The sequence below is a fragment of the Haematobia irritans genome, chromosome 5 (assembly GCF_050003625.1).
Source record: "Haematobia irritans isolate KBUSLIRL chromosome 5, ASM5000362v1, whole genome shotgun sequence".
Classification (NCBI taxonomy): Eukaryota; Metazoa; Arthropoda; class Insecta; order Diptera; family Muscidae; genus Haematobia; species Haematobia irritans.
In genome coordinates this window covers 172812389-172840254 of record NC_134401.1, presented here as the reverse complement: position 1 = coordinate 172840254, position 27866 = coordinate 172812389, and the positions used below count along the sequence as shown (strand labels likewise).

The following is a 27866-nucleotide window of genomic DNA, read 5'->3' as shown; positions in this document are numbered from 1 at the left end:
GAAGTGGAGTCTGAATGTGGAAATTTAAATTGTGGTTTAGAAGTTTTTAAAGGACTTTGATTGCACCGAAAAAAGGAAAAACGAATAAATTCTAAATTCTTTCTTAGTATAAAGTCTGCGAAACTCAAATATGTCTTTGGCTGGGAATCAAAACCAAAATCATTGGAGTAAAGACAAAATCTTCCAGTAACATACATTTGAATACTATACCAATTTGACCAAACCCCAAAAGTACATGACAAGTGACCCACATATATCCTTTGCCAATACGAGTAATAATAACAAATGCCAGATTTTAGATATATGTACATTTTCTTGTAAATGTAACTTGGCTTACGCGTTTTTTAGGAAAACATTACAACCCATGGACGCATGCGAACAAACAAATTACTCATTCAATCAACAATTCATAGACCTAAGCTTGGTATCTGTACTTTGTTTTGAATAAAATTTATTCTTGCCAAAAAAAAAAACTAAACCAAACAACAAACATGGGTACATTCAACCCACCCCAAATAGGATTATTAACCACTAAGGGGGAAAAAATTAACATACAATTAATTCAACAATTTCCTGTTTTAACGGCCAAATTGGTAAATCTTAAGACTGACACCAGATCCCATTGTGCATGGCTAGAGTTACAAGACATTAGCACCACCACCGCCACTTTGGTATGTAACAGAAACCACGATGTAAGGTGGTGATGGTGGTGGGGAAGTGTTTTTTTGGTTGGCAAATGATGTCTTCTTTCTTTGAGATGTTTATTTTTTTCTGGTTTCTAATACTTCCTAATTTCCATTTGGAATTGGTTTCCAAGTCGAAACGTTTTATAAATCAACACCTTTTTTTTTGAGGGGGGTAAATAATTTGATGCATAGGTTGTGATGTTGAGAAAGGGGTGTTTCTTTCTTAAAAAGAAATTCCCCGTTTAGTAAAAGAAAGCAGCTGTTACTTCCTTTTAGTTTTGTCCTTCCTCCTAGGAGGTGAGCCTGCAATTCCGCTTTCCTTCTAAAACTAACAAAGATGCAATTTCTAACAATGCCTTGTGGACAATAAAAATTTTGAAATTGCAACTTGTTTGGCAACATGTTTTACATATCCTTCGCATTCGATCCGCTTCGTCACTTAATTGTTTCTCCCAAAATAAAAGAACAGCAGTAGTGGCTTAGGACGTCCCATTGCCTTTGACATTTGCTCGATTACAATCGATTGAATTGTGCGGCCCTTTTTATTTTCAACAAATGAAAATGCATTATCATATGCAATGTGAATGTGCTAACGCCATGCTCTTTCCCCTTTTCGGCAGGCCAACCATCTGGTTTTCTTATTGTTAAGGGTTACGGCAAGGCTATGAGCACAAACAGGAATATACTCAGCAAACCAAAAATTTTATTCTTTTGATTTTCCATTAAGAATTGTTATGGTCTAGCCTATGTCCATATATGCGTGTTAAACATATGCTTCCTAAACTAGGGGACATTTCCAATAGCATTGTCCATATTATCTTTGAGAAGGCAGACAACAGAGGGTAATCCCCCTGTTTTAAGTAGGTCATAAAATTATTTAAAATATGAAAATCCTATGGGCTGAAAATGGCCTTTAGGCACGTAGTCGCACATGCTTATAGCTTCTTACCTGTGGGCAATGCATATTAATCCCCGAGGATTAACTTTGAAATCTTCTTATGTCCTAACCATATGGGAGCAAAATGGAATTTAACATATACCAAATGGGTCAATAAATGTCATATGGTTATCGCAATAAGAAAATTCTAAGGTTCTTCAAGTTTAGAATTTCAAAGTGTAATTTTATAACATCCCAGAGGGTTCGATGCTATGTTGGATAAGTTTAGGATATTGTTAATTAAAACTAATTTTGTTTTAAAATAAGAGCAAACGAATGATTTAATGCTTATGCAAGTATCATGGTAATAAAAGCGACAGTTTGGCTATCCGAGACCATAGAATGAAGCCAAGTCATTTTTGTCGGCGGAGGCTGACACTAAATTTTTGCCTTTGGCAGCGACTGTTTTATGGCTAAGCCAATACAAAATTGTCTTTTCGGCGGCGCATAATTATTCATTATAAACTCAATTAGAAACAGGGAATGAAGCCGACCCATTTTTATCGGCGGCGGCTGACACTAAATTCATTTTTCTGATTTAATTCAATAGTTTTTATTAATTGGCGGCTAAATTTGAGCCGAGATGAGTCGACATATTCGGCGGCGGCGTCGACTGGCAAAAACAGGTCGGGGACTGCTAAAATCGGTGGCGCGACTCAGCGGCTTCATTCTCTGCACGAGACATTGCTGTATTCGGGAAAAGAAAAAGTATTCAAAGTAGTACCAAATCTACAAACACGAAGTGTACACCCCCTCTGACATTCGGAATCACATGAAAACAAAAAATAGTTTTGGCTTTAATCAGGAAATTAATTGGCCCATTTAATTATGTGATTCATTATTTAGAGAAGTTCACCAATAGACCTAACCTAACTTAGTGGATTCAGTAATTTGATTCCCAAAGGAAATTTGAGTTTTGGTGTCTCATGCAAATTTCTAGCTTGGACTTACACCCAATGGACTTAGTTGATTATCAATATTCGGCCATATTGGGATATTGACATACAATTATTTCAATTTGTTCGTATTTACTAATAGATTTGTGGGAATCGGGAAATCATACATCAAATAATAAGTTTTGGTCTTTTCAATTGAAGAACTTCTACTTCTCGAATTCATCCGCTTAAATGTTTTTTAATATATGATAGTCAGGTTTGTGGTTCTAAAAATGTAAATTAAACAGCCACAAAATGATTAGCATAGTTCTAAGAATACCTAAAGACCATCTTGTTAAATCAAATTCACATTTGTGTGCTGTAGAAAAGCCATAGTGCACCAGACTACCAAAGGAAATAATCTGTGTTGTTGATTAATAAAAGAAAAAGAGGTACAACGGAACAAAAGAGAAAATGCCGACATTAAAATGGGATATGGGAATTTTTTAGGGAAATAAAGAACATGCATTGTAAACAATAACAACGTCAACATCTCCGATACAGCATAAATTGTAAACAAGGCATGGTGACTTAAATGTTCTTCACACTCTTCAAAAAACCACTCTGAGAGAGCTAGCAACAAATATGAACTGGTAACAACAACTACAGTCACTATAGAACAAATATGAATATTTATATTGCATTGAAACTTAACGTAACGTAACACGGTCTCATATAATAACAAAATACAACTCAAAACACCACTTTCTTATTATAAAAGTGAGAGAGGAGGAAGGTAGCTAGCAAGAGAGAAAAAATTACAACAAAACCAGGCCATTTATCCCCCCCTAGACAACTTGCTGTTACATTAATAGCATACATAAAGTAAACAAATGCCTGACAATTCTGTGTGAGAGAGTGTGGCTTAATAATGTTAGTGAGAGAAACAGAGAAGATTGCTTCATTCATGCTTAAACCACCATTCATTGGGTTTCAGTTTCACGGGGTTTGTTCGTTTAGTTTGAATTTATCCAGCAACCAGAAACGTTTGTTGATTATTTCGATTCGGAACGGTGGTGCGCCTGCGTACAGTAGTTTCCTAAATTTTTAGAGAGCGTGCGTGTGATGATTTACATCGATACCTTGTGTTAAACTACATCGTTCGTACATAGAGTGAAGAAATATTCTAAACGGAAAAAAAGACTCCCCGAAATAAACGAATATTACGAAAAAAATAAATCGATAACGACCCCGTTTCGATGTTGAAAGCGAAATTATCAAGTGCAAAAAATAAAACAATCCATATTATTAGTAATAAACGCAATTAAACAATAATTGAAAGCTACTTAATCGTAGATAATTACCATCCATTGTGGGTCTTTGCGCTTTGTACTCCAATACATGAAAGTGCAGTAAGCAAGAATTACTGGCATTAAAAACAATAACAATACGAACATTTGTTTTTGTTATTTTGTTTTGCCTGATGGTGGCCTGGTATATTGGTAATAATCTATCCATTGTTGTTGTTGTTGTTGAATATCATTTATGAAGCAAAACAAAAACAACAAATACACCAAAAGCTTAAAGTGCAAAACAGCAAATACATTAAATTATTATAATAATACAACAACAACAATAAAGAATTGTGAATTGAATTGTGTTTCATACATTCACTCACTACAATATTGCAATTAAAATTCCATACACTGCGATCCAAGTCCGTCCGTCTGACGGCCGCCTCTATTCATCGTCATCGTCATCATCATCATCAGCTGTTGACGAATTCAACTGTCGTTGTTTAGATCAAAATTCTATCGCTCAGAGAAACAGACTAAAGAGTGACACAATTTTTTTGAAGACCATTCCGCAATATATACATTCACATAGAACGTGAAATTATTCCAAGGATTTCTTTATGTATGCACATCGTACTCCAACCACAACAGCAGCTCAATATTGTAGTCGTCAGTAGTCTTAACAGATTTTCGTAATTCTATCTGTCTGTGCAAATTGCGGTAAGTACATTTGAGATCGATACTTGAGCAGGTATTTCTAGCACTATTTCCCCTCCCCTTTTTTAATTGAGTTCCGTAAATTCTTGAATCTCACCATTTACTCGTTAAATAACAAAAACGGATTTACCAGATATGCAAGAGTAATTAAGTTGTCGTCCCGGATCAAATTGGATCATAGCTGTTGCCATGAGTAGCCATAGAAAATTGTTAATCACTAATGAATATGAATGACATTCGAATTGGAATTGATCCAATCCAATAAATTCCAATCCAATTTGCACTTGTTATGTTTGTTGGGTTGTTTATTTGGAAACATTTAAAATTGATTCACTGAAGAAAAGGTGTTCACCTAATGATATTGCTTAATAATAAAAACAAATAAAAGAATAAAACGTAGGAAATTAAAAAAAATAGACCAAGTCCGGTTTATATTCACATAGTATATGTTTGTTTTCTGTCTAACCATATTCTGATCGATGATCTTTAATCGAATACTTGATATAATAATGATTATGATGATGATAGCGTGTTATACAAATCTTAGAACAATTAAAGATGAATCATTTCTATACTCTGCACCATCACAGGAAATGGGCAGGGCGGAATTCTAAGACTCTCATATATTTGACTCGGTGGGCCTACCTAAATTAGTTAAAAAGCTATTCTTAAATTCTTAAAATGTGATTGTGGAATTGCGACCAAACAACAAGGGTTATTATTTCATATATAACACCTGTTGAATTTTAAGAAAAAATATAAAAAGGAACCTGAAATAATATAGGCTATAGTTTTACTATGACAGCACATTTACTAGAAACCTACGGAAGAAAAACGGTCTCCAAAAAAGTTGTATACAAATGCATCGTAGTTTGCACCACTATAGAAAATGTTTATAGCCTATTTCCCCTACTTTAGACTAACATTAAAAACTAAATTGAATATGTTTTGAATATGCTCTTTAGTGGACTACGGTAGTCAAAGGGTTCAAAAGGGCTTAACATTTACTGGGATGCCGAGCGATAAAAATTAGGGTATTGGAGTTTTCGATATGCGGGAGTGGATGGCCCTCTCACTTGTCTGAAAAATCGAAGCATGTTCTCCGATTTACAAAAAAATTACCAGATTTGGGTGTTCTTTGTGGGGATTTTCTACATGATCATTTTAAAAAAGAACGCTTGTAGAGGACACAGAGTTTTTTGGGGGCCCAAACGCTAAATTATATTTTTAATAAGCTTGGCTAAGACCAAAAATTGTGAAGATAATTCACCTTCATATTGATCTACACTCAAAAAAATCTTTACTTGGATCCAAAGATTTTGATCTTCCCTTAAGGATTTTGATGCGGCTACTTTAAAATAAAGACATTTTTACGGACCTCCCTAACTTTAAATCTAGGATCAAATAAATTAAAATTGGACACAGATCTCATTCATTGAGTTTTTATTTTCTTTTTGCGTATTTAAAGGTATTTATGTACAAACAAATTCCAATTTCAAAATCCAAATTATGCCAGGTACTTCAAAGTAAAAACAGTTTTCTTAATGCTAAAAAAACTTTAAACCAAAGATACAAATCCTTAAAATAAGTCTTAGCCTATATTTGAAGCGTTTTTATCTTAAAATTAAAAATTCAATATGTCAGTTGAGTTAAAGACGATTTCTGTAAATTAAAAATGTTTTTCTTTATTTTAAGGAAAATTTGCCTTATTTCAAAGATCTACAACTTCAGTAAGAAGACGCAAAATTTCAAGAAAAATTTTGAAGCAAGGATTATAAACTTTCTTTTAATTAAAATGTCATTGTTTTAAAGAACTTTGTCCTTGGCATTGCGTAAATTTTAAGTCCTAAAATTTAAGTTGCATAATCTTCCATATTAGCTCAATATTTTTTTCAGGGTACCACCCAATTTTATTACTTGAATATTTAGAAGTAAATTTTCGTTGGTGATCGAACTCCCATTTTATCTCGAGCATTCCAAAGACGATCACCTCTCTCCTGGTTCTGTATTTCGAAATCTTGATCTTATTGCACCCCCCTCAAGTTGGTATGACAAAATTTTTATATTTTTTCAAATTTTAAATTATTACTGATTTTCCAATGTCAATTTCTTAAAAACTTATCAATAATTTATGGGGGATTTTCGTGAGGAATTTTAATTTAAATTGGAGATTTTTGGAAACAAAAGCGCCCCAATTTGGGACAAGGTCCAGAAAAATACTGATTACACTGGTTAGAACTGCTCATACTATCACATGTAAGAAAAATTACTTCAGGTTGTTTCTCGTTCGTAATCGTAATCTTGAAGACAATCATCGAGAATTCATCACGATCGTTTAAGGGCGGTACGCTTGGAAAAGCTACGAGTGTCATTATAATGTTTATGGTGCGATATCCAACATTTTTGTTCATTTTGACGAGTTTGAGTCGACTTTTCTATTTTTTTTTTTAAATGTTGAAAGTTCGACTTTTCGATTACAAGCTCTATTTTAAACAAATTTAATTCACTATTCAATTTCAAATAGAATCAGCAAATACAAAAGCCTACCTTAAAAGCTCTGTCTCCTCTTGATGGTAGGTAAATTTAAGGGAAATTTCAGAAAACAATATTTTGGATAATTTTAATTTCAAAAGCAACAATCATGGGTATTAACATGTAACCGTTTCAAAAAATATGAGTAAATATGATTTGCATGAACAAGCGTAAATTTACATATGCATAAACTTGATTGTTTGAAGTTTCGAACACTGTTTTCTGGGAAAACGGAAACTCTGAAAAATTTTGTTGTTGGACTTTTTCCATTAAAATGTCCAAATATTACCTTATAAAAGTATTAAAACTCCCTTCCCCATTTTCATTCATTTTTACCATTAAAAAAAAAAATATTTTTAAACAATGTTCGTTCTCTATGGGGGAAAAGGTTTTCATCGTTTATTCATGACGTTAACGAACAACAACATCATCGTACATTCTAAGCTGATTATCAATCCACAATTTATGAATCACATGGTGGTTGGAGGTTACATAACACCAATTTCAATAGGTGACATCTTTCACTGCTTCGAACATTCCAATTTGAATAGACAAGCTTATTGTGCCTACTCAAAGACTATTCGCCCCGAGAATTGAATGAAACGGGGACCACTAAAATGAAACCCCGTTGCCCTTTACAAAAAATATCTTACAAAAAAAAAAAAAAATAATAAAAGCAAATGCCAGACATGGCTATTGTCTCGATACTAATTTATGGATTTTATTGTCCATTTTAATGCAGTATCAAGTTGTGTGGTATGAATTTGTATTTTAATTCGATTAGATGATCAGCATTTTCTATTCCACCAACATTTTGTGACAAATAGGAAAGTTTTTCTTTTGTATCATTGAAAAGAAAACAATGTACGACTCATTCTTTGTTACCACTTACTATCCAATTATGTAATAAACTAAATGCTTACTTATTATTAATGTCTGGATGAAGACGTATCGTAAGATCGCAGAAAATATCGAAAAAATGTGCTTAATTGTGCGTTTTGCAAAAACATTTTTGAGTATCAATAATGGTAAGCAGCGTTGCCAATTTAGCTTTTTTCCCGCTAGATTTGGCTTTTTTTGAAGACGTTTAGCGGGAAAAAAATGCATTTAGCTTTTAGCTTTTTTCTGGCTTTTTTTCATGACCCTTTTAGCTATTTTTGGCTTTTTTATTTTCGACATGTTCCTATTGAAATATGGATAAAACTTCGTTTTTATCTAAGCCTTGCTGCCAGAATAAGGTTTTTCCCATGTTTCAAATCTCAATTGAAACATTAATAATTATTCCAGCCATTATGCGGGCATTTTTGCAGCAAATACACCTTGTTGTAAAGTTCTTGTCTCGTATTCATAAAAGTTATCGTAAACTTTAAATCTACTATTACCATACAAATTCCTTATATAAACTGTCAGTAAATTATTAGGAATATTAGCATTTGACTCGTTTATTCTTTTGATATTACTAAATTAAAATAGTAGATTTGAATTGCTTTGTACACTGAAAAAATATTGTCGTGAGGCCAAAGATTTCATGTCCTTAAAATACGAACGCGAATTTTGGTTATAATAGCATTTGTGAATTTCTCTTATATAAACTGTTTTCCTTGTCCAAAAGCCGATACAGTCGTTTTGTCCTTATAGTTAAGTGATTCAACTTAAAAATGGGTATCTTTTCATGAAGGAAGGCTAGGGTCAATTCTAAAAAATTATTTTAGTCTTTAAATTTGTGGAGTTTTTGTATCTTGACCACAAACCAAAATAACGTTCAAAAATAGAAGAGGTTTTTAAACATTTTATTTTAAAAACGTATACATAAAATAATTTCTACTTAAAGTCGAGTCTGAATTTGAAAATTTAAGTTTTCGTTAGCACGTTTTTAAAGCACTGTGATAGCTCATGAAGAAAAAGCTGAGAATACGAATAAATTCAAATTTGACTCGGAATCAATACAAAAATCATTAGTGTACAAAATCTTTGAAACCGAACATAGAAATAATTAAGGAAATAAAATTTTAAATGTGGTATTATTTTTTTTAACACCAAAAAATGCAATAAAAAATTCGTAGTGATAGGATCAAAACAAATCTGCTATTTATTAATGGGATGGATTTACATTTACGAAAATTGGACAACAATAGGTTTGGGAAATTTTCGAATAAAAGTTATTCATTATAAACTTGCAAGACAGTTAGAATAGGTTTTATTCTCTTGGGTAAAATTAGGAGAAGTGTACACGTTCACGAATTTATCATTAATTCAGTTAAAACGAAATATATAGATATTTTCTAATGCAGTTCTATGTGACATGATTAACCAGCTGACAATTGCAAGTTCACTGGGAAAAATGTTTTTACAAGGAAATATAAACGAAGGACTTCCAGTAAAAATTTGTGATAGTTATCAAAATGTATCGAGTACGCCAACAGAGCTGATATGACTTAGATTTTCTTACAGTCTCACAGAAATGGAATTAAATTGAATAAAATTAAAATAATATGCATTTTAAGTGAAATAAAGCCTTTAAGTTTGTTAAATTTCAATAAAAAATGTGACTTTTGATACAAAAAAATTTAGCTTTTTTTCTAGCTATTTTTTTAAATTTTTTAGCTTTTTTTGGCTAGTTTTTTGGACAAATCTAGCGGTTTTTGGTGAAACAATTCTGGCAACGCTGATGGTAAGTGGATGCTGGTAAAATTTCACCGAAAGCGAAATTTTTATTTTATTCGATATTGTTAATTGGCATTGTAAGCCAAACCATGCATGCTTGGTTGGCTGTCTGGCTGTCCGTCCATTTGAAATGTTTAGTCGTTAGTGTTGAGTGATTTTATGTGTGGGGTTTTTGTCATTTGCTTTGGTTTTGTTCGAAAATCAATTTTTCCAATATTTTTTTTTTTACAAACGAAAATATTTTTTTTGCTCACTATAATTATGTGTAAATTGACATTTCCGTTATTAATTGCTTTATTCGGCACATCGTATACTTAGGCATACCTTTCAATGAAAATTTCCACAACTTACCTTTATGTATTAGGGTGTATTGAATAGTTTTTGGAAGCCCTGAAATAAAGATCAAATAAAAGTTATACAATTAAAGTGAACAATTGAATATCAATATCAATTAACTATATATCTTGTACAACGTTGAATTTTAGTCATCTCTGTAAATGAGTATTTTCATAAAAATTAAAAAAAAATTCATAGAGTTGACAACCTCAACTGTATTCGATTTTTACGTTATTATTACACATAACATAAAAAGACTACCACAATGAAAGTACAGCATGAATTACTTCTTAGTTTTTTTAATGTTTATTTTATTACAATGAATTGTTAATTAATTAATCAATTATACTCCGTACCATTGTTAGAGTTATGAATTATATTTTCTTTATCTGTGGATATTGAGACTACTTCGATCATTAGGTAAAACCTTTCACAACACCCTAATAAAGCCAGCCACACGCGATTTATGTTCATCTATTGGGTTTTTACAACATTCATTGGCCATACAAAACATATCCATATCCGTGAAGTAAACTGATATAATTATCGTTCGCATTTCAGAATCATTAGAAAAGTGAAGTTTGTGGTTAAACAATGTTTTGACTTTCTATGTAAAATTCAACGCTGAAAGAAGTTAGTGGTTAAAAATTAATCAGCCATATACTTAAAATCGTTCATTCGTGTTATTATGGGTTGTGTGTTTCTTGACGTGTGATTGTTTAGTTGTCGTAGGGAGAAAAAAACTCAAGAATTTTAATAATAAATAAAATGAAAACAATCTTCTTTGGGAAGAACCACGTTTCAGATGCAATGTTTAAGACAATTTTATTGAGAATTGAATATATTTTAACCAATTTTGGAGCTAAAGGTTATTAATTGGGTGTAATAAAGAAGAAATTGGAAGTGAATCAAAAATTGCTTGCTAATTGAATTATGATGAGGCCGTCATGTGTTGCATCCGAAGCCAGCGTCAATTGGGTTTTAAATATCTCAGATTTGTTAAAATTATTTCAGCGAACATGCAAGCAGATACTGACAGAGTTATTTCGTGTATATGGGTGATATACGACTTTACGAGAAGATTGGAGGGAGTTTTCATTTCTGCATTGGGAAAATCACCTTACTTCGGCCAATATAGTTTCGTCCAATAAATTTATCCCAACACCGTAGTACTGATTCAATGTTGCTCTCAACATGCTTACTCTCTACTGAGACTATATTGCATGAACTAGTTGCTGTGATGAAGGTTCAATACCTGTCGATGAATATACCGTTGTGGCTTTCTAGACATTAAAGGAGTTTTTAAACCATTCGGGTATACCTGTCCTTGCCAAGACGAAATACTTTATTTCAATACACGAAGAAATAATTTATCCCGTTATCTGCTGAGACACTGTAATCGACAACAGTGAATTACTAAGAGTTGCTAAATTTAGCAAATTCCAAAAAGGACGCCCGAAACGAAATTTTAGACGAAACAACAATAATATTTTTTCAAAATTATTGGACACGAAGATGAAGGCAATCGATACTATTAATTTATTGAAAAGAAAATGGCAGATACCAATCTACACAAGCCTGACTATAAACAGCTTTCATCGCTAATTCCTTTAGTATAGAACTGTTGTTAATATTGTTTCCAAAAGAGAAATAAATCTTTGTATTCCCAACCTCTTATAAGTTAATCTCCAATTAGCTTTATTTAGCCTTAACCAAAAAGAAAGTCGTGGATTTAATATTTTCTTTCCTGAAAAAAAAAAACCATTAATGCTGTTTTGGTGATTTTATTTTGTAAAATATTAGAACAAAAATTGCTTCATCGGAACATGCAAGCATATACTGACAGAGTTATTTCGTGGATATTGGCTATTTACCAAGGTTAGTCGTAAATTCCAGAAGATTGGAGGAAGTTTCAATCTATGCCGTGGGAAAACCTTCTTACTTCGGCCAAAATGATTTCGTCCAATACGTTTATCCTAACTCCAATGTTGCATGCTCAACATGCTTACTTCATGGAATGGTCCACTGAAAACTAGTTGTTTTGATGAATTTTCAATACCTGTCGATGAATACACCGTTGTGGCTTTTCTAGACATTAAAAGAGCTTTCGGGTGTACTTGTACCTTGGCAGGCGAGTATACACATCCGACTTTGAATATATTATAACATGCCGAAATCCTCTATTTCCTCTATATCCCGTTATCTGCTGAGACATTGTAAGTCTAAGTTTTTTAAATTTAGAAAATTCGAAAAAAGGACATCCGAAATGAAATTTTAGACAAAATAAGTTATTACAATATTTATTCAAAATTATTGAACAAGAAGATGAAGACAATTGATACTATTAATTTATTGAATATAAAATGTCAGATGCCAATCTACACGAGTTTGACTATACACAGCTTTCATCGCTGGCTAATACTTCCTTTAGTATAGATCTGTTCTTTGTACTCCCAATATCTGATAAGTTAATACCCAATGAGCTTTCAAAAAGAAGTCAATGGATTTAAAATTTTCTTTCTTGAAAAAAACCATTAATGCTGTTTTGGTGATTTTATTTTTCTCCATATTAAATGTTAGAACAAAAATTGCTTCATCGGATTATCCGACTAACACAATATTGTTGTTAACGTAATATCCGATCCTAGTCAATCTTCAGCAAACCATTTTATTGGTTAGTAGCTAATAATATTTTACTACTAACGTACAAATGTAGTTCACTATTAACTTACAATTGTAGGGGGGTATGATAAACCTATAACCCCAATAAAAATTTCCGGAAAACAAAAAAACCATGACTATGTTTTTTATTCTCTTTGAGATGGAATGGTTGTAAGTCACAATTTAATGGTTAGTTAAATTGTCTTGGGCCATGGTATGTGTAAGTTGCCAAATGACAAAAACAACTACACCCTAAATTAGGCCTTCACAATACATCAATTTGACATGAAATTTGACAGGCCATTTTGAAAATGACATACATTTCGTAGTGGCAAAAAAGGCTTGTTTTTCTCTTGTTTTCATTTCCTTCAGCACATTATGAGAGCAACAATCATAAATAACATGACTGCAAAAATCACAACAATTTTTTTGATTTGTTTGTTTGAAGAGAAGATAACATGAAATGAAATTAACCAAGAAATATTAAATAGAGTAAGTGCAGTCACCATGAAAACAAAAACAAAATCTCTTTTGTTACACTATGTTAAGTTTTTGTTGATGCCTATGATGATGACGCACTTCAAATATTAGTGGTAGCTGCTTTCTTTGCAAACCAACAAAAACTATGCCATCTCTACCCATATCATAACGATACTGTATTAGCAGTTGCAATATAGGAGAGTCATCTACAACCTTAAATGAGCTCGAATTAAAACTTTTAAGTTCTCACCAAGAGAGTGTGACCTGATACATAAAATAAATGGTGTCGTTAATCAAACATATACACATATATGTATATAATTTTGTAATTACATTAATTGCTATTTGTTGCCATTATTATGCTTTGTTGTAATGGACACACATACACACACCTACGGTAGGTTTACGATGTAAACAATATGTAAACGACCATTAACAACAACAAAGTTGGTAAAGCCAATGCTCATCAAATGTAAATACAAACAACACTAAAACAATAGAACGGAAACTGATCAAAGTGCATCGTAATCTTCTTGGAGCATGCACAACAAACAAAAAAACATACATACATACACTACAAACAATTAATCTTTATATACAATGTTGTTGTTTGTACTGTGATCATGCTGATGGGATTTGTTCGCTGCAAGCCTAGTTTCTTCCCACCTCTAAGCAAATATGCGTAATGAAAACAAAAACAGTAATGAAATGTTGGTTTTAAAAATATAGGGGGTGTTCACACGATAGTATCATACACCCAGAGAAGAAATATGAATACCCCAAATATGTTTCAAAAGCAAAATCTTATTTTTGGACGGTGAATATGGAAAATGTTTGTTGCAACCATATCATTTTCTCCAAAAATTATGTATCTGATTTCATCAACCAAGTATATGTTTTCCGGGAAAACAATATTTTTGCTCCATGTTCACCGTCCAAAAATAACATTTTCCTCTTAAAACATGTTTTTAGGGCGACCATATTCCTTCTCTGGGTATACAAAGTTTCTTACCAAATTCAAAAAATCAACTTTTTTATCTTTGCAAACAATCACTTTCCAGAGATGCAATATAAACAATTTAGGCATGACAAATTTTTCTTGGAAAAAGGGGGATATTGGCTAAATTAATTTAATTGGTAGTATGTCATACTAGGAAATAACGAAATGATAAGAAATCAGTTCATTGGTTTTCATTACTTCAAAACTTGAACAAATATCCAAAACACTTCAATTTCTAAATATTAAAAATTTCATTCCAGTTTGCTATTATAGAAATACATCAAGGCAAAGGAAAACCTCTAAAATTCTACGTCACTGTACCATTTTGCCCATATAGGCTACGTCTCTGTTATAACATAAATAAATATTGCTAAGCATATAAATAAAAGCTTTGAAATACTTATAGCTCTAACGGCTTAAGATTTAATGACCGGAGTTCAAAGTTAATATGACAAGGTTTAGGCTACCAACTGACTAGCATGGTATCTCTAATGTCTACTTCAAACAAATTAAGGTCATTTTCTTAACAAAGCCCCTTAGACAAAATGCGAAACATTAGCTATATAATCGGTGATGGAGGAACAACAACTATATTTAGTTTTTTTTTTCATTTTTTTAATTACAGGCATTTGCAATGACCACGTTTAAACTAAAGTAGAAAAATAACTCAAAGAAAAGTGTGGACTATGAAAACAACATATGTATTTTTAACAAAATTTCTGGGAATATTAGGTCATAATGGGACATAAAATATCTTATGATGGGATTTATCACAGACGCTAAAAATATAGAACTATTCGGAAAATACTACATCAGTTTGATAAATCTATAAGCGGTTAATATAATTCAAATTTTTTTAATGAAACTAAAAAAAGCTAGCTTTTACAACTTTTTTTTAATATTAGGAAGTTTCACTTTATTGAAGCAAAAAATATGAGGTTAGAGAACAGAAGAAAAAAAAAACGCGAAAGAATTGAATTCTTTGACGATTCTTCATTGTTAGGCTGGTGTATCATTTGTTACGGCTGCCTTTCAATGATGTTGGGTTGACACAATTATCGAAGTGAATAAGAAAAAGCAAAAACCAGTCAATATAATAGCGTTGTATATTTCTATAAAACGTTGTAAAAATACACTCAAAAAAAAAACTAAGATAGAAAGGTAAACATTTAACCATGGTTCTCGCCATGTCAAATTCCCCATATTTGAAAAAGTTCAAAGGTCGAAAAGTAAATTCGACTTTTTTTAAATTTGAAAAAGAGATATTGCCTTGTCCTTTATCATTTTTAAAACATCATTTAGTGTAAATTTGATACATATATATAAAAAAGCTGTTCAAAACTTAGATCGCACAATTACGACATTATTTTTAGTGTATAATATTGTACTAAAAATGAGTCAATCGTCTTGAGATGACACTTCAGCTTTGTGTCGATTAGAAGTTTGAAGACATTATTTCAAGACAAAAACACCCACAAAAATGACACCAAAATATAATAATAACAATCCATGATTCTAACAGCGGGTGGTAGAGAAATATGGATGGTAGGTATGCGCTTAAAAATATGTTTTTTCTTTTTATTTTTATTAATAGTTATTTCACTTGATATATGAATGAAGAAGATCATGCTTTTCCATATATGCTGTTGGTGACATTCCTCGCCATAAACTACAATTACGTGAGATCATCACATATTAAAAATAATTAAACATTTTAATTCCAAATGATTTTTTTCTTGTTTTGCTTTTGTAGAGTTGATTCCATACATGACTAACCACCGGGAATTATCACGATGGGCATTATTGTTGGGTGTAATACAAAACTTTAATGTGGGGGTATATAAATTTCTGTTTTCATAACTACTACAATATCAACCACCCTATCGTTAACGTAGTCGAATCGAATTCTCATAGTTTAATTTATTTATAACCTTTCAGCATTTTTTCCCATTTTTTTTCCTCCGTAGGCTTTACGTCCTATTACTACTTCATATACCAGCATCCCTAAATTCGCCATTTGCCCTAAGGCCACTCAGTCTTAGGGCAAATTTGGAAGTTCTTCTAAAGGCACGACTTTAAAAGCACTTCCAAAAATTTTCTCCCAAGGATAATCTTCATTTTAATTCAATTTTTTATAACTCGATTTTTTTCATATTTTTAATGGGTAATTTTAAATGTTTCTGTTTCAAAACGAAAAAAGAATTAATGAAATGAAACAAATTATTCAAATTTTGTCAAAAAATATGCAAAATCCATTCTAGAAAAATTGCTAATTTTTGAGGTCAAACGTTTCAGACAAGCGTTAGGTTGCATTAAAAATCATAAAAAATGTAGAAATTATTTATTTGGCAAAATATCACAAAATTTTTTATTTCACATCCAAAACACTGAATTCGGATCACATCTTATGAAGTGATGTAAATTGAGTGCAACAGCTGTTGATGGGCATCCGTCCTATGACAAGCCCATGTTAAATTCATCGCTTCTACGGCAATTTTGCACCACTTCCGGATCCAAAAAGAACATTTTCCTAACTTTTTTGGTGACGCTTTTTTTGCTGGACAGTATACCGTTGAACCAAGAGAGGAATATTGTCTAAAACAGTCGCATCGATTGTCATTCCCCGATCGGCAACGTAAACTAGATGACCTTGAACCACGTCGGTCCTGAGACCCCCTCCAACAAAAACAATAGTGACCTTGAATTTATATCAATGTGTATATGAAAATTCGTTTCAGCGCCACCTATATGTGAAAATATGAGTTATATGTATCCGTTTTTACCATCGGATAGAGCAAAAGATCTATATTTCACATCCCAGCAAAAAAAATTGGAAGTTGTTCCACAAACATTTCTTTTAAAGCGCATCCAAGAATCCCCCATAGAGTTTTTTCAACTTTCTTCTAAAGCGCATCGTGGGATCCCCCAATGATTTTGTTCCACTTCCGATGCAGTCCTTTTGGACAAGTGCGCAAACATTTCTTCTAAAACGCATCTTGGGATCCCCCAATGACTTTTCTACTTCCGATGCGGTTAAATTTCTTCATTCGAATTAACTTCCAGGGCACAACTTCTAAAGCAATGCAAAGGATCCAAAAAGGGAGTACTTCCGTCCTATGACAAGCCCATGTAAAATTCATTGGAGATGATCCAAGTTTGCACCACTTCCGGATCACAGATTGGGGATCCAAACTACTTTTTTGGAAGCTCTTTTTTTGCTGGGATATAAATCTGGAACCCCATCTTTTTCTATTTGGCCACAGTGGTCACTTTCCTCTTGAGGAACAGTGGGTCCACTTTTTTCCAAGCCATATATTTATTGAGACTCCCAAACACATTTAGCTGTACCCGTTTTTACCATTGGATAGAGCACTAAAAGATCTTTCTTTCACATATAAATCTGGAACCCCATCTTTTTCCATTTGGCCACAGTGGTCACTTTTCTCTCTGTTTCGTATATGCAACATTACTGCGATTCGGAAGATTTCTGGCAAAAGGTTTTAATTCCAATCGAAAGCTATCGTTTCAGTTTATCTTTGGTTAACATTTGGCTTTTCTATATCTTCCCGGTTGGCCAATTTATGCCAATTTCTATGGAGGATTATATCGAAAAAAAATTTTATTCGTATATAACTCATATTTTCACATATAGGTGGCGCTGAAACGAATTTTCATATACGGATTTATTTTTCCTTACATCAATGTGAAATCTTTCTTACACAGAAAAAAATATCATAAATATTTTTCCCATTAAAATTTTATTTGCATTTTTAAAAAGTTTCAGTAAAAAAGTTAATTGATTTAAAAAATGTTTTAATCAAAAGATAATTCAATTACAAAAATTTATGGTATAAATTATATTTTTAATTGGGCCAATTAATGTTTCTTTTTTTGGATTCCACAAATTTTTTAATCAAAAAGAAATTTAATCACAAAATTGTTATTATAAGATATTAAAGCTGTGATTGATACTATAATTTTCGGGATTGGCGATATTTCAATCCCGAAACAATTAATTGGATCAATTGATTTCGTGAAACAATTAATTGTATCAATTAATTTCGTGATTGAATCAGAAAAAAAATTCTGTGTGATTGAAACTATAATTTGAAGAAATTAAAAATTAATAATAATTTCGAGATTGAAGACAAAAAATATTTTTCCTGTGTATAATTCCAAATAATCAACCTAGTAAGTACCTTATCCAGATCTAGGCCCTAGATACTCCACACATGTAGATATTGCTCATACTCTTTAGAACCTTCTTTCGAGCGACAATACAAAGAACATCGGGCAAAACTTGACCAGAAACCCTAAGCCTACCATCAATCACAAATAAAATGAACCTTTGTTATATAACTATTAAACAATTAAATTTTATGTAAAAAAATATTGGAATTGCAAATTTTCTCACAGAATGTGCTTTTGTAATTGAATATATCAATATATTTTTCTTAATTAATTTTCTATGTAGAATATTTGTTAGTTGAAATCTTTTATTTAGCTTCTCCTATTATTATACAGTACTGAGCTACGTTTATAGGAATTTTGCAAAGGCGTTTGTTTGGGTTTTATCAAATAAATGACAATCAATGCAAATTTCAGTCTCCAAATGTATTCTAAGGTGTTATTGAATTTGACTTTTCAAATGATGACATACACTCCAAAAACGCATGTGCGGTGCCATACTCTGTGATGCATTCACTTCTATAATTTGATACACCAAATAATTGTGTAGGATTGCCATTTTGGCTTGAGTTAAATGAAAAATCAACCACCCACTCACTCAGGGTTAATAGAATTCTCCTTTTGTCGTTCTTTTTTTCTTTTGTATTATTTTCATTGTAAATGCTAATGATAATTTTTAAATATTTAATGCGATAACAATTCAAAGCAGATGTACTATGCTAAGCAATCCAAATTGGTTTACGTATTTGTGACATGTCAATAACGATATCGATTAGTGTGAACTAAATACAATTCAAGTGGCATTTAGATTTTTAATGAGGTTCGTTAGCAAATGAAGGTGCCCTGTAACACTTAAATCATCAACTTGATTTATGGGTCAATTTTTTTTTGTAATTTAAATAAGTAGAATGGTATGTTCGAAGCGTTTTTTCTTTGCTAAGCTGACAAGTTAAAGATATACAAAACTCACGTAGTTTGATATATTTTGTAAAATAGTTTAAATTCCAGTAAAAGTAGTCAATAAACAAATTAATAATATGCCCTAAAGTCCAATAAAGTGTCATGTAAGTTGGCGTTATAATTGATTATGGTTTTGGCAAAGAAAAAAATCAAAGATTTTGTAACGGTTTCCAATTAAAATTCTACCTTCTATCTGGACAGTCCCTCATTAACAAAAGAGCATAACTAAGGATTTATTAATAGTGTTTTAAAAAATTCTTTGGGTTTTTTATTTCTTCATAGTGTTAATTTCACCAATACTATGGCGAGAGAAAATAATTATACCCTGCACCACACCGTGGAACAGGGTATTATAAGTTAGTCTATATGTTTCCAACACCCAGAAGGAGACGAGATAGACACATGGTGTCTTTGGCAATAATTATCAGAGAGGGTCCCTGAGTCGATCTAGCTATGTCCGTCTGTCCGTCCGTCCGTCTGTCTGTGAACACATTTTTGTGATCAAAGTCTAGGTCGCAGTTTAAGTCCAATCGCCTTCAAATTTGGCAAAAGTTCCTGTTTTGGGCCAGAATAGAACCCTATTGATTTTCGAAGAAATCGGTTCAGATTTAGATATAGCTCCCACATATATCTTTCGCCCGATATGCACTTATATGGACCCAGAAGCCTGAGTTTTACCCTGATTTACTTGAAATATGCACAAACATAACACGGGGTCGTATAGTTAAGTGTGCAAATTTTGATTGAAATCGGTTCAGATTTAGATATAGCTCCCATATGTATCTTTCGCCCGATATGGACTTATATGGCCCCAGAAGCCAGAGTTTTACCCTAATTTCCTTGAAATTTTGCACTAGGAATACAATTAGTAATGTAGTCAAGTGTGCTAAATTTTATTGAAATCGGTTCAGATTTAGATATAGCTCCCATATATATCTTTCGCCCGATTTTCCGTCATATGACCACAGAGGTCAAAGTGGTATGCATGTCAAATTTGGTTGAAATCGGTTCAGATTTATATATAGCTTCCATATACATGTTTTTTCCGATTTGGGCAAAAATGGCCAAAATACCAACACATTTTCCTTATAAAATCGCCACTGCTAAGTCGAGAACTTGAAAAAGTGACTCAAATTTTCCTATACTAATACATATCTATAGACTGATAAATCATTAATAGACTTTTGCGAAATAGCCTCAAAATTGGTTCAGATTAAGATGTTTCATGTATTTTTTTAACATAGTGTACCATCCCAGGACATTAGCCCACTTAAATTTGAAGTTTATATATTATAAATTTTGTTTGGATGGAGTCAGATTTAAATGTATGTATTTGGGACAAAAACCTTTATATATAACGCCCAACACATTTGACGGATGTGATATGGTATCGAAAATTTAGATCTACAAAGTGGTGCAGGGTATAATATAGTCGGCCCCACCCGACATTAGACTTTCCTTGTTATACCCTGCTCCACACTGTGGAACAGGGTATTATAAGTTAGTGCATATGTTTGCAACACCCAGAAGGAGACGAGATAGACACATGGTGTCTTTGGCAAAAATGCTCAGGGTGGGCTCCTGAGTCGATATAGCGATGTCCGTCTGTCCGTCTGTCCGTGAACACATTTTTGTAATCAAAGTCTAGGTCGCAGTTTTAGTCCAATCGACTTCAAATTTGGCACAAGTATGTGTTTTGGCGCAGAATAGATACCTATTGATTTTGGAAGAAATCGGTTCAGATTTAGATATAGCTCCCATATATATCTTTCGCCCGATATGGGCTAATACGGTCCCAGAAGCCAGAGTTTTACCCCAATTTGGTTGAAATTTTGCACTAGGAGTTCAATTAGTAGTGTAGTCTAGTGTGCCAAATTTTATTGAAATCGGTTCAGATTTAGATATAGCTCCCATATATATCGTTCGCCCGATTTACACTCATATGACCACAGAGGCCAATTTTTTGCTCCGATTTAGTTGAAATTTTGCACAGGGAGTAGAATTAGCATAGAAGCTATGCGTGCCAAATTTGGTTGAAATCGGTTCAGATTTAGATATAGCTCCCATATATAGCTTTCGCCCGATTTACACTCATATGACCACAGAGGCCAATTGTTTGCTCCGATTTAGTTGCAATTTTGCACAGGGAGTAGAATTAGCATTGTAACTATGCGTGCCAAGTTTGTTTGAAATCGGTTCAGATTTAGATATATATCCCATATATAGCTTTCGCCCGATTTACACTCACATGACCACAGAGGCCAATTTTTAACTCCGATTTAGTTGAAATTTTGCACAGGGAGTAGAATTAGCATTATAGCTATGCGTGCCAAATTTGGTTGAAATCGGTTCAGATTTAGATGTAGCTCCCATATATAGCTTTCACCCGATTTACACTCATATGACCACAGTGGCCAATCTTTTACTCCGATTTAAGTGAAATTTTGCACAGGGAGTAGAATTAGCATTGTAGCTATTCGTGCCAAATTTGGTTGAAATCGGTTCAGATTTAGATATAGCTTCCATATATAGCTTTCGCCCGATTTACACTCATATGACCACAGAGGCCAATTTTTTGCTCCGATTTAGTTGAAATTTTGCACAGGGAGTATAATTAGCATTGTAGCTATGCGTGCCAAATTTGGTTGAAATCGGTTCAGATTTAGATATATCTCCCATATATAGCTTTCGCCCGATTTACACTCATATGACCACAGAGCCCAATTTTTAACTCCGATTTAGTTGAAATTTTGCACAGAGAGTAGAATTAGCATTATAGCTATGCGTGCCAAATTTGGTTGAAATCGGTTCAGATTTAGATATATCTCCCATATATAGCTTTTGCCCGATTTACACTCATATGACCGTAGAGGCCAATTTTTAACTCCGATTTAGTTGAAATTTTACACAGGGAGTAGAATTAGCATTGTAGCTATGCGTGCCAAATTTGGTTGAAATCGGTTCAGATTTAGATATAGCTCCCATATATATGTTTTTCTGATTTCGACAAAAATGGTCAAAATACCAACATTTTCCTTGTAAAATCGCCAAAAGTTGTAAAAACGACTCTAATTTTCCTAAACTTGTAATACATATATATCGAGCGATAAAGCATAAATAAACTTTTGCGACGTTTCCTTAAAATTGCTTCAGATTTAAATGGTTCCCATATTTTTTTTACTAACATTGTGTTCCACCCTAGTGCATTAGCCCACTTAAATTTTGAGTCTATAGATTTTGTAGAAGTCTATCAAATTCTGTCCAGATCGAGTGATATTTAAATGTATGTATGTGGGACAATCCTTTATATATAGCCCCCAACACATTTGACGAATGTGATATGGTATCGAAAATTTTGATCTACAGAGTGGTGCAGGGTATAATATAGTCGGCCCCGCCCGACTTTAGACTTTCCTTACTTGTTTTGTTTTCGTTTTGTGACTAAGGACAACAAACGGTCTTATTAAACATTCATATAGAGTTCTAAGTGAAACTATCATGACTCTATTATTACTACCATATGTTTTTTAGGTCATTCCAATTTAAATATCATAACAAGACTTAGGTCACAAACCTTAGTTTCTACAAAACAATAGATATTTACTTGGCCCCCACAGGAAAGAATTTAATATAATTGCAATATTTTTGCAGTGAACTGTTTGTTCCCATTAAAGAATTCGTTAGAGCATGAAATTGTTGCATTGCAAAGAACCCTTTTTCTCTTGGAACGTATCATAAGAACTACTATCATGTTTACTTTTCATTCCTATCTGGGAAGGGGGTATCAATTTGCAACAAGTGTGGGAAGAAAATGTAGAAAATGTACTCTGCGATTCTTTCGCTTGAGTGACATTTAATTTAGATTGACGATAGTTAAGGAGGTTCTACCAATAAATGAGTACGAATGAGGGGCGGGTGTGTAATATGTGATATGTAGCAAAAAAATTAATGTAATTCTAAGATCGGTCAATAGGGAACATTGGCCTCTCCTCAATTTACATGAATCGGTATTTCCTATTTCCCTTGATATTCATCAAAACTACACTATGATTCAAGCTAAGATTCTTTACATTTGTGGGATCTTACATTTAAGTGTAGGAAAAAAAATTTCATTGTGGAAATACTGATTGGTGAGAGTTAGTGAGTTCGCTTGTAACCAGCTATTTTGAGATGGTCCCAGGTCTTATCGAAATATTTTAGTATTCATTTTCAGTCCAAAATTCAACTGAATCGCCTTTTTTCAATAATCCCGCAATTGTCCCATTAATTAAACCAACAGATTTCTCTTAAACACGTCTAAATATTTTATCTTAAAAAAAGAGTCACAAATTATATATTTTCTTTAGTGTATATTTAAATTTATTATAGTCAATAAAACGAATGTCAAATGTCCTCTTCGCTATTCGATCATGTACGAGTAATCTTCATATTAAATAATTCCATTCGATCGAGAGGAGCATACATTTTTTCCAAACTTGTTATCTGGGAGTGAAAAAAAAAATGTCCGAAAAACAAGTGAAGTTCTCACGCTAGATTTCAAACTGTTTAATCCATAACTATGTTCGTTTATTGTATATTAGGATGTCCTGATATAATAGCACCTTTTATATTCAGAAAATTGCAAAATTAAATGTTGAAATTTACTTTGCTATACACAGGAAAAAATGTTTTTCTATCGAATTGGTTGGGTTAAAAAATCATAATACACTATACAAAATTGCAGGCTTGTTTTTAGTCCAAATGAATTATTCTACATCCCAGCAAAAAAATTTAGAAGTTGTTCAAAGGCACAACTTTAAAAGCAACTCCAAATATGTCCTCCCTTAGATGCTCTTTATATTAACTATTAACTTCTTTTATTTTACTTTTTTATTACTCGCCTTTTTCATATTGTTAATAAGTCATTTAATTTTTTTTTTCAAATAAGTTAAAAACACACTGGGAATTAATAAAATGGCACAAATTGTTTAACTTTTGTGGGAAAAATACTCAATCTATTCTAGAAAAATTGGAAATTTTTGAAAATGCTTATGGTTAAATGTTTTAAACAAGCGTTAAAACACACAAAAATTTTTTTTTCTGATTCAATCACGAAATTAATTGATCCAATTAATTTTTTAATTGAAATGTCTTCAATCACGAAAATGATAGTATCAATCACAGTTTTAATTGGGCATAGAAAAAATTCTTGATTAAAAAATTAATTGATTTCATTACCAAATTTCAATTAAGTTTTTAATTGATTCAATTAAAAACTTAATTGATGTTGATTGCAAAACTCAATTAATTTAGTAATTAAACAAAGGTAACTATTTTCAATTACATTCTGAATTGGCTTAGAATTTTTAGTTGGATTAACAATTGATTGTTTGAAAAAAAAAATGTTTGAAAAAAATGTTTGAAAAAAATTAACATTTAATCAAATTCTTCCGAATTTGATTAAATGTTAATTGTATCAATTAACTTTTTAATTAAAAATTTTAACATTTTCAATCATTGACTAAATTAACTTAATGTTTCTATCTTGATTAAAAAGTTAATTGTACCAATTAATTTATTAATTGAAAAAAATTTCAACTTCAATTAACTTTTTAATTGGAAATATTTTGGTGATATTTTTTTCTGTGAATGCATTAAAAATCATAAAAAAATATAAAAATTACTTATTTGACATAATAACACAAAATTTTTTAATTCACATCCAAAACACTGGATTTGGATCACACCTTAAGAAGTGATGTAAATTCAGTTCACCGGCCGTTAAAATGTTGGATATCCGTCCTATGATAAGCCCATATTAAATTCATTGCTTCTGCGCCAGTTTTGAACCACTTCTGGATCCAAAAAAAAAAAAAAAACATTTACACTACTTTTTTATACGGCCATGAAGATTGAGAAATTGTTAAGTTATATTTTTGTTTTCTTTAAAAAGTTAATTGAAACAATTATTTTTTTTTTTTTAAATTGACATCTATGTATAAATCTAAAATCTCTGAATGGTCTTTTTAGTTTTATTCTATACGGTTTACTAATATTTGTCGCTTGAAAGAAGGCCAACATTGCAACACGAAATCATTTACGTAGAAATTCCTTATACGGGTAAAGACACACATTTAGGTTTACGTTAGGTTAAGTATAGTGTCAGCCCGCTATTTCAAGCCTACTGAAGAGTCTTAGTGTGTCTGAAATAACGGGCTGCTACCATCCTAGCCTAACCTAGTCCATTCTGATACCATAGTGTTGAATTCTTCTCTCTTATCACTGAGTGCTGCCCTATTCAATATTTATGACTTCTTTTTTATAGCAGAGTTCGAAAAGCGAAGCTTTGAAACACTCAGCATTACTGTGAGGGGATAATGGGCCGCTGAAAAACTTTTTGTTGTTCGGTCGAAACTGGGATTGTACCTACTACTATTTTTATACAAGGCGGACATGCTACTGTGGCTCCCTCACACATTACTTAAATTACTTAAATTCAACGCGTTTTCAAACCTTTTGCGTTGGAAATGTTTCCCATTAGAATTTTTTCCTAACATGTACAATATTTTCAATGTCTTGATATTTTCGGTACACTCTAATATCGAAATTGCTCACAAATGTGCAATTATATTTCTTCCATGCTGAAGTACGCAAAAAAGAAGATATTCTTGTTCTCAAGACTACTGGAGACCAAGTAAACTAAATATAAAAACAAGACAAAAAAAAACTCTTTTAAATATACTCCATGTCCCGTTGTCCAAACTTTTATGAAGACACTATTCGGAAAAGGTGCGTGTTTTGTTGATAGCCAAAGAAGGAACGCAAAGGAATAAAAACTTAATGAACCAAATTGTCAAACACCGTTTAGCAATGGCTTTGGGAGGCTTTTCCTGATTAACCACAAAAAAAAAACGTAAAGTAACTGTTAATAACGAAACCATAGTTGGTGTGAAGAAAATAATGATGATGATGACGATGGTGATGCGGTTGCTTTTAGTCTCACAAACAAGTTGTTGTAAATGTCTATGACAAACAGGAATAGGTTGTTTTGAAATGGTCACTTTAAAGAATTATTTTTTCAAAGTCAATACAATATAATTACTCAATATATGCATATCAGCTACACTGAAAAAAGGGGTTTGCTTTCTGGGGAAAAAAATTTTTAGACCAACATAGTTTTCTTTTAACTCCAAAACATTTCAACTTCAAAAAGCGAGTAAAAAAGATTAGAAACAGTCCTTGCATCACTTGTCATATACAGCAAAAACTCTTATTACCAAATGATCTTGGAAGTAACTTGGTTCACAATTGGTAATCAATTACATTTGCATGGAAATCTTGTTTCCTTTCTCAAGGGTATATCCTATAAGGAAAGTACTTCTCTGCAGTATTACCAAGAGCTAAATTGTAGGCATGGAGGAGATATGAGCAAATAGGGTAGTTAACGAGAAATAAACAACAAACATCATATTTGTCAATTGGCTTCATGAGTAACCGAAACAGGTAAACGCAAAACAATAACTTTTTCCTCCCAAACGAAATTTTAGACAAACAATTATCGTTTTCCATTAGCTTTTCGCTATAAGCAAGTTTGTTTGGGAGAAACTTCCTAAACGTTGATTCTTGTCCAGAATGTAAAAATAATTTCATAAAGACTAGACTCACTTCCATGAGGTTTTTTAGTTCATAGCACCTTTTTTGTAATACAAACAATGTAGAAGAAATTATTAGATTTTATAATTTTTTTAAATTTTACCTTTCGCCTGGACAGAGTATCGAACCGCCGCACATTGGGGTTTTTGATACCAAAAATGGGAATTAATTGAAAAATGAAATTTAGGAGAACCGAAAAAATTTTTATAGTCGGTAAAAGTACACAAAATTCCACATCACTAGCGCAAAAATTGTGTCTTTGACAAGTACCGTTGTGTCACTATATATGTTTGAAGTTGGAGTTATTTTACGTTTTCCTTGCGTGCGATATAAATGTAAATTATTGGTGTCTTAAAAATTAGTTTTGAGTGTTTTCTAAAGCGATAAATAAAAAAATAATAATGGAACCTTCATCCTCAGGTTAATAAGATTATTTTTGTGTTTTTTATTTTTATAATTGACTTGTGTTATTATATGAAATTTAGTTTCGCTCGTAAGTCTTTACATTAGAGGATTTCGAGAAATATGTCGACAAATAGTTGTGAATAAAGCCAAATTAAGTAAAAAAGTTTATTTTTTCTAAAACAATAAACTCTTTTGAAAGCATAGATGAAAAAGTTGTCTGCACTTTTTTGCACATTTCGAAATTAAATGGAAATAAATTTTTCAACCCCTGGTACTATATGTCCCCAACTGTTCACAAATATTTATTACTTGGAGCAGAAATAATTAACCACGCTTTACTTCCAATTGGACAGTTGTCGGAAGAAGCGCAAGAAGCTAGAAACAAAGATTTTAAAAATTTTAGAGAGCATTTTTTGCGAAAATGTTCTATGGAAAAGTCAAATGAAGAGATATTTAAAAGACTGTTAATTAACATACTTCGGATCCAGTTATATCAGA

At 32.2% G+C, this 27866-nt stretch overlaps 1 protein-coding gene across 2 annotated transcripts in view; it reads left to right on the top strand.

Annotated features, from left to right (window-relative positions):
- Positions 1-3513: 3513 nt before the first annotated feature.
- Positions 3514-27866, top strand: part of sprt (PDZ domain-containing protein sprite) — a 47806-nt gene continuing 23453 nt past the window's right edge. The window contains exons 1-2 of one of the 2 annotated variants that reach the window (XM_075309056.1): positions 3514-4000; positions 4217-4513. The gene's annotated coding sequence lies outside the window, so the exon portion shown is untranslated. Of the gene's footprint in view, positions 4514-27866 lie in introns of both variants that reach the window. The other variant, XM_075309055.1, reaches the window with a different exon arrangement.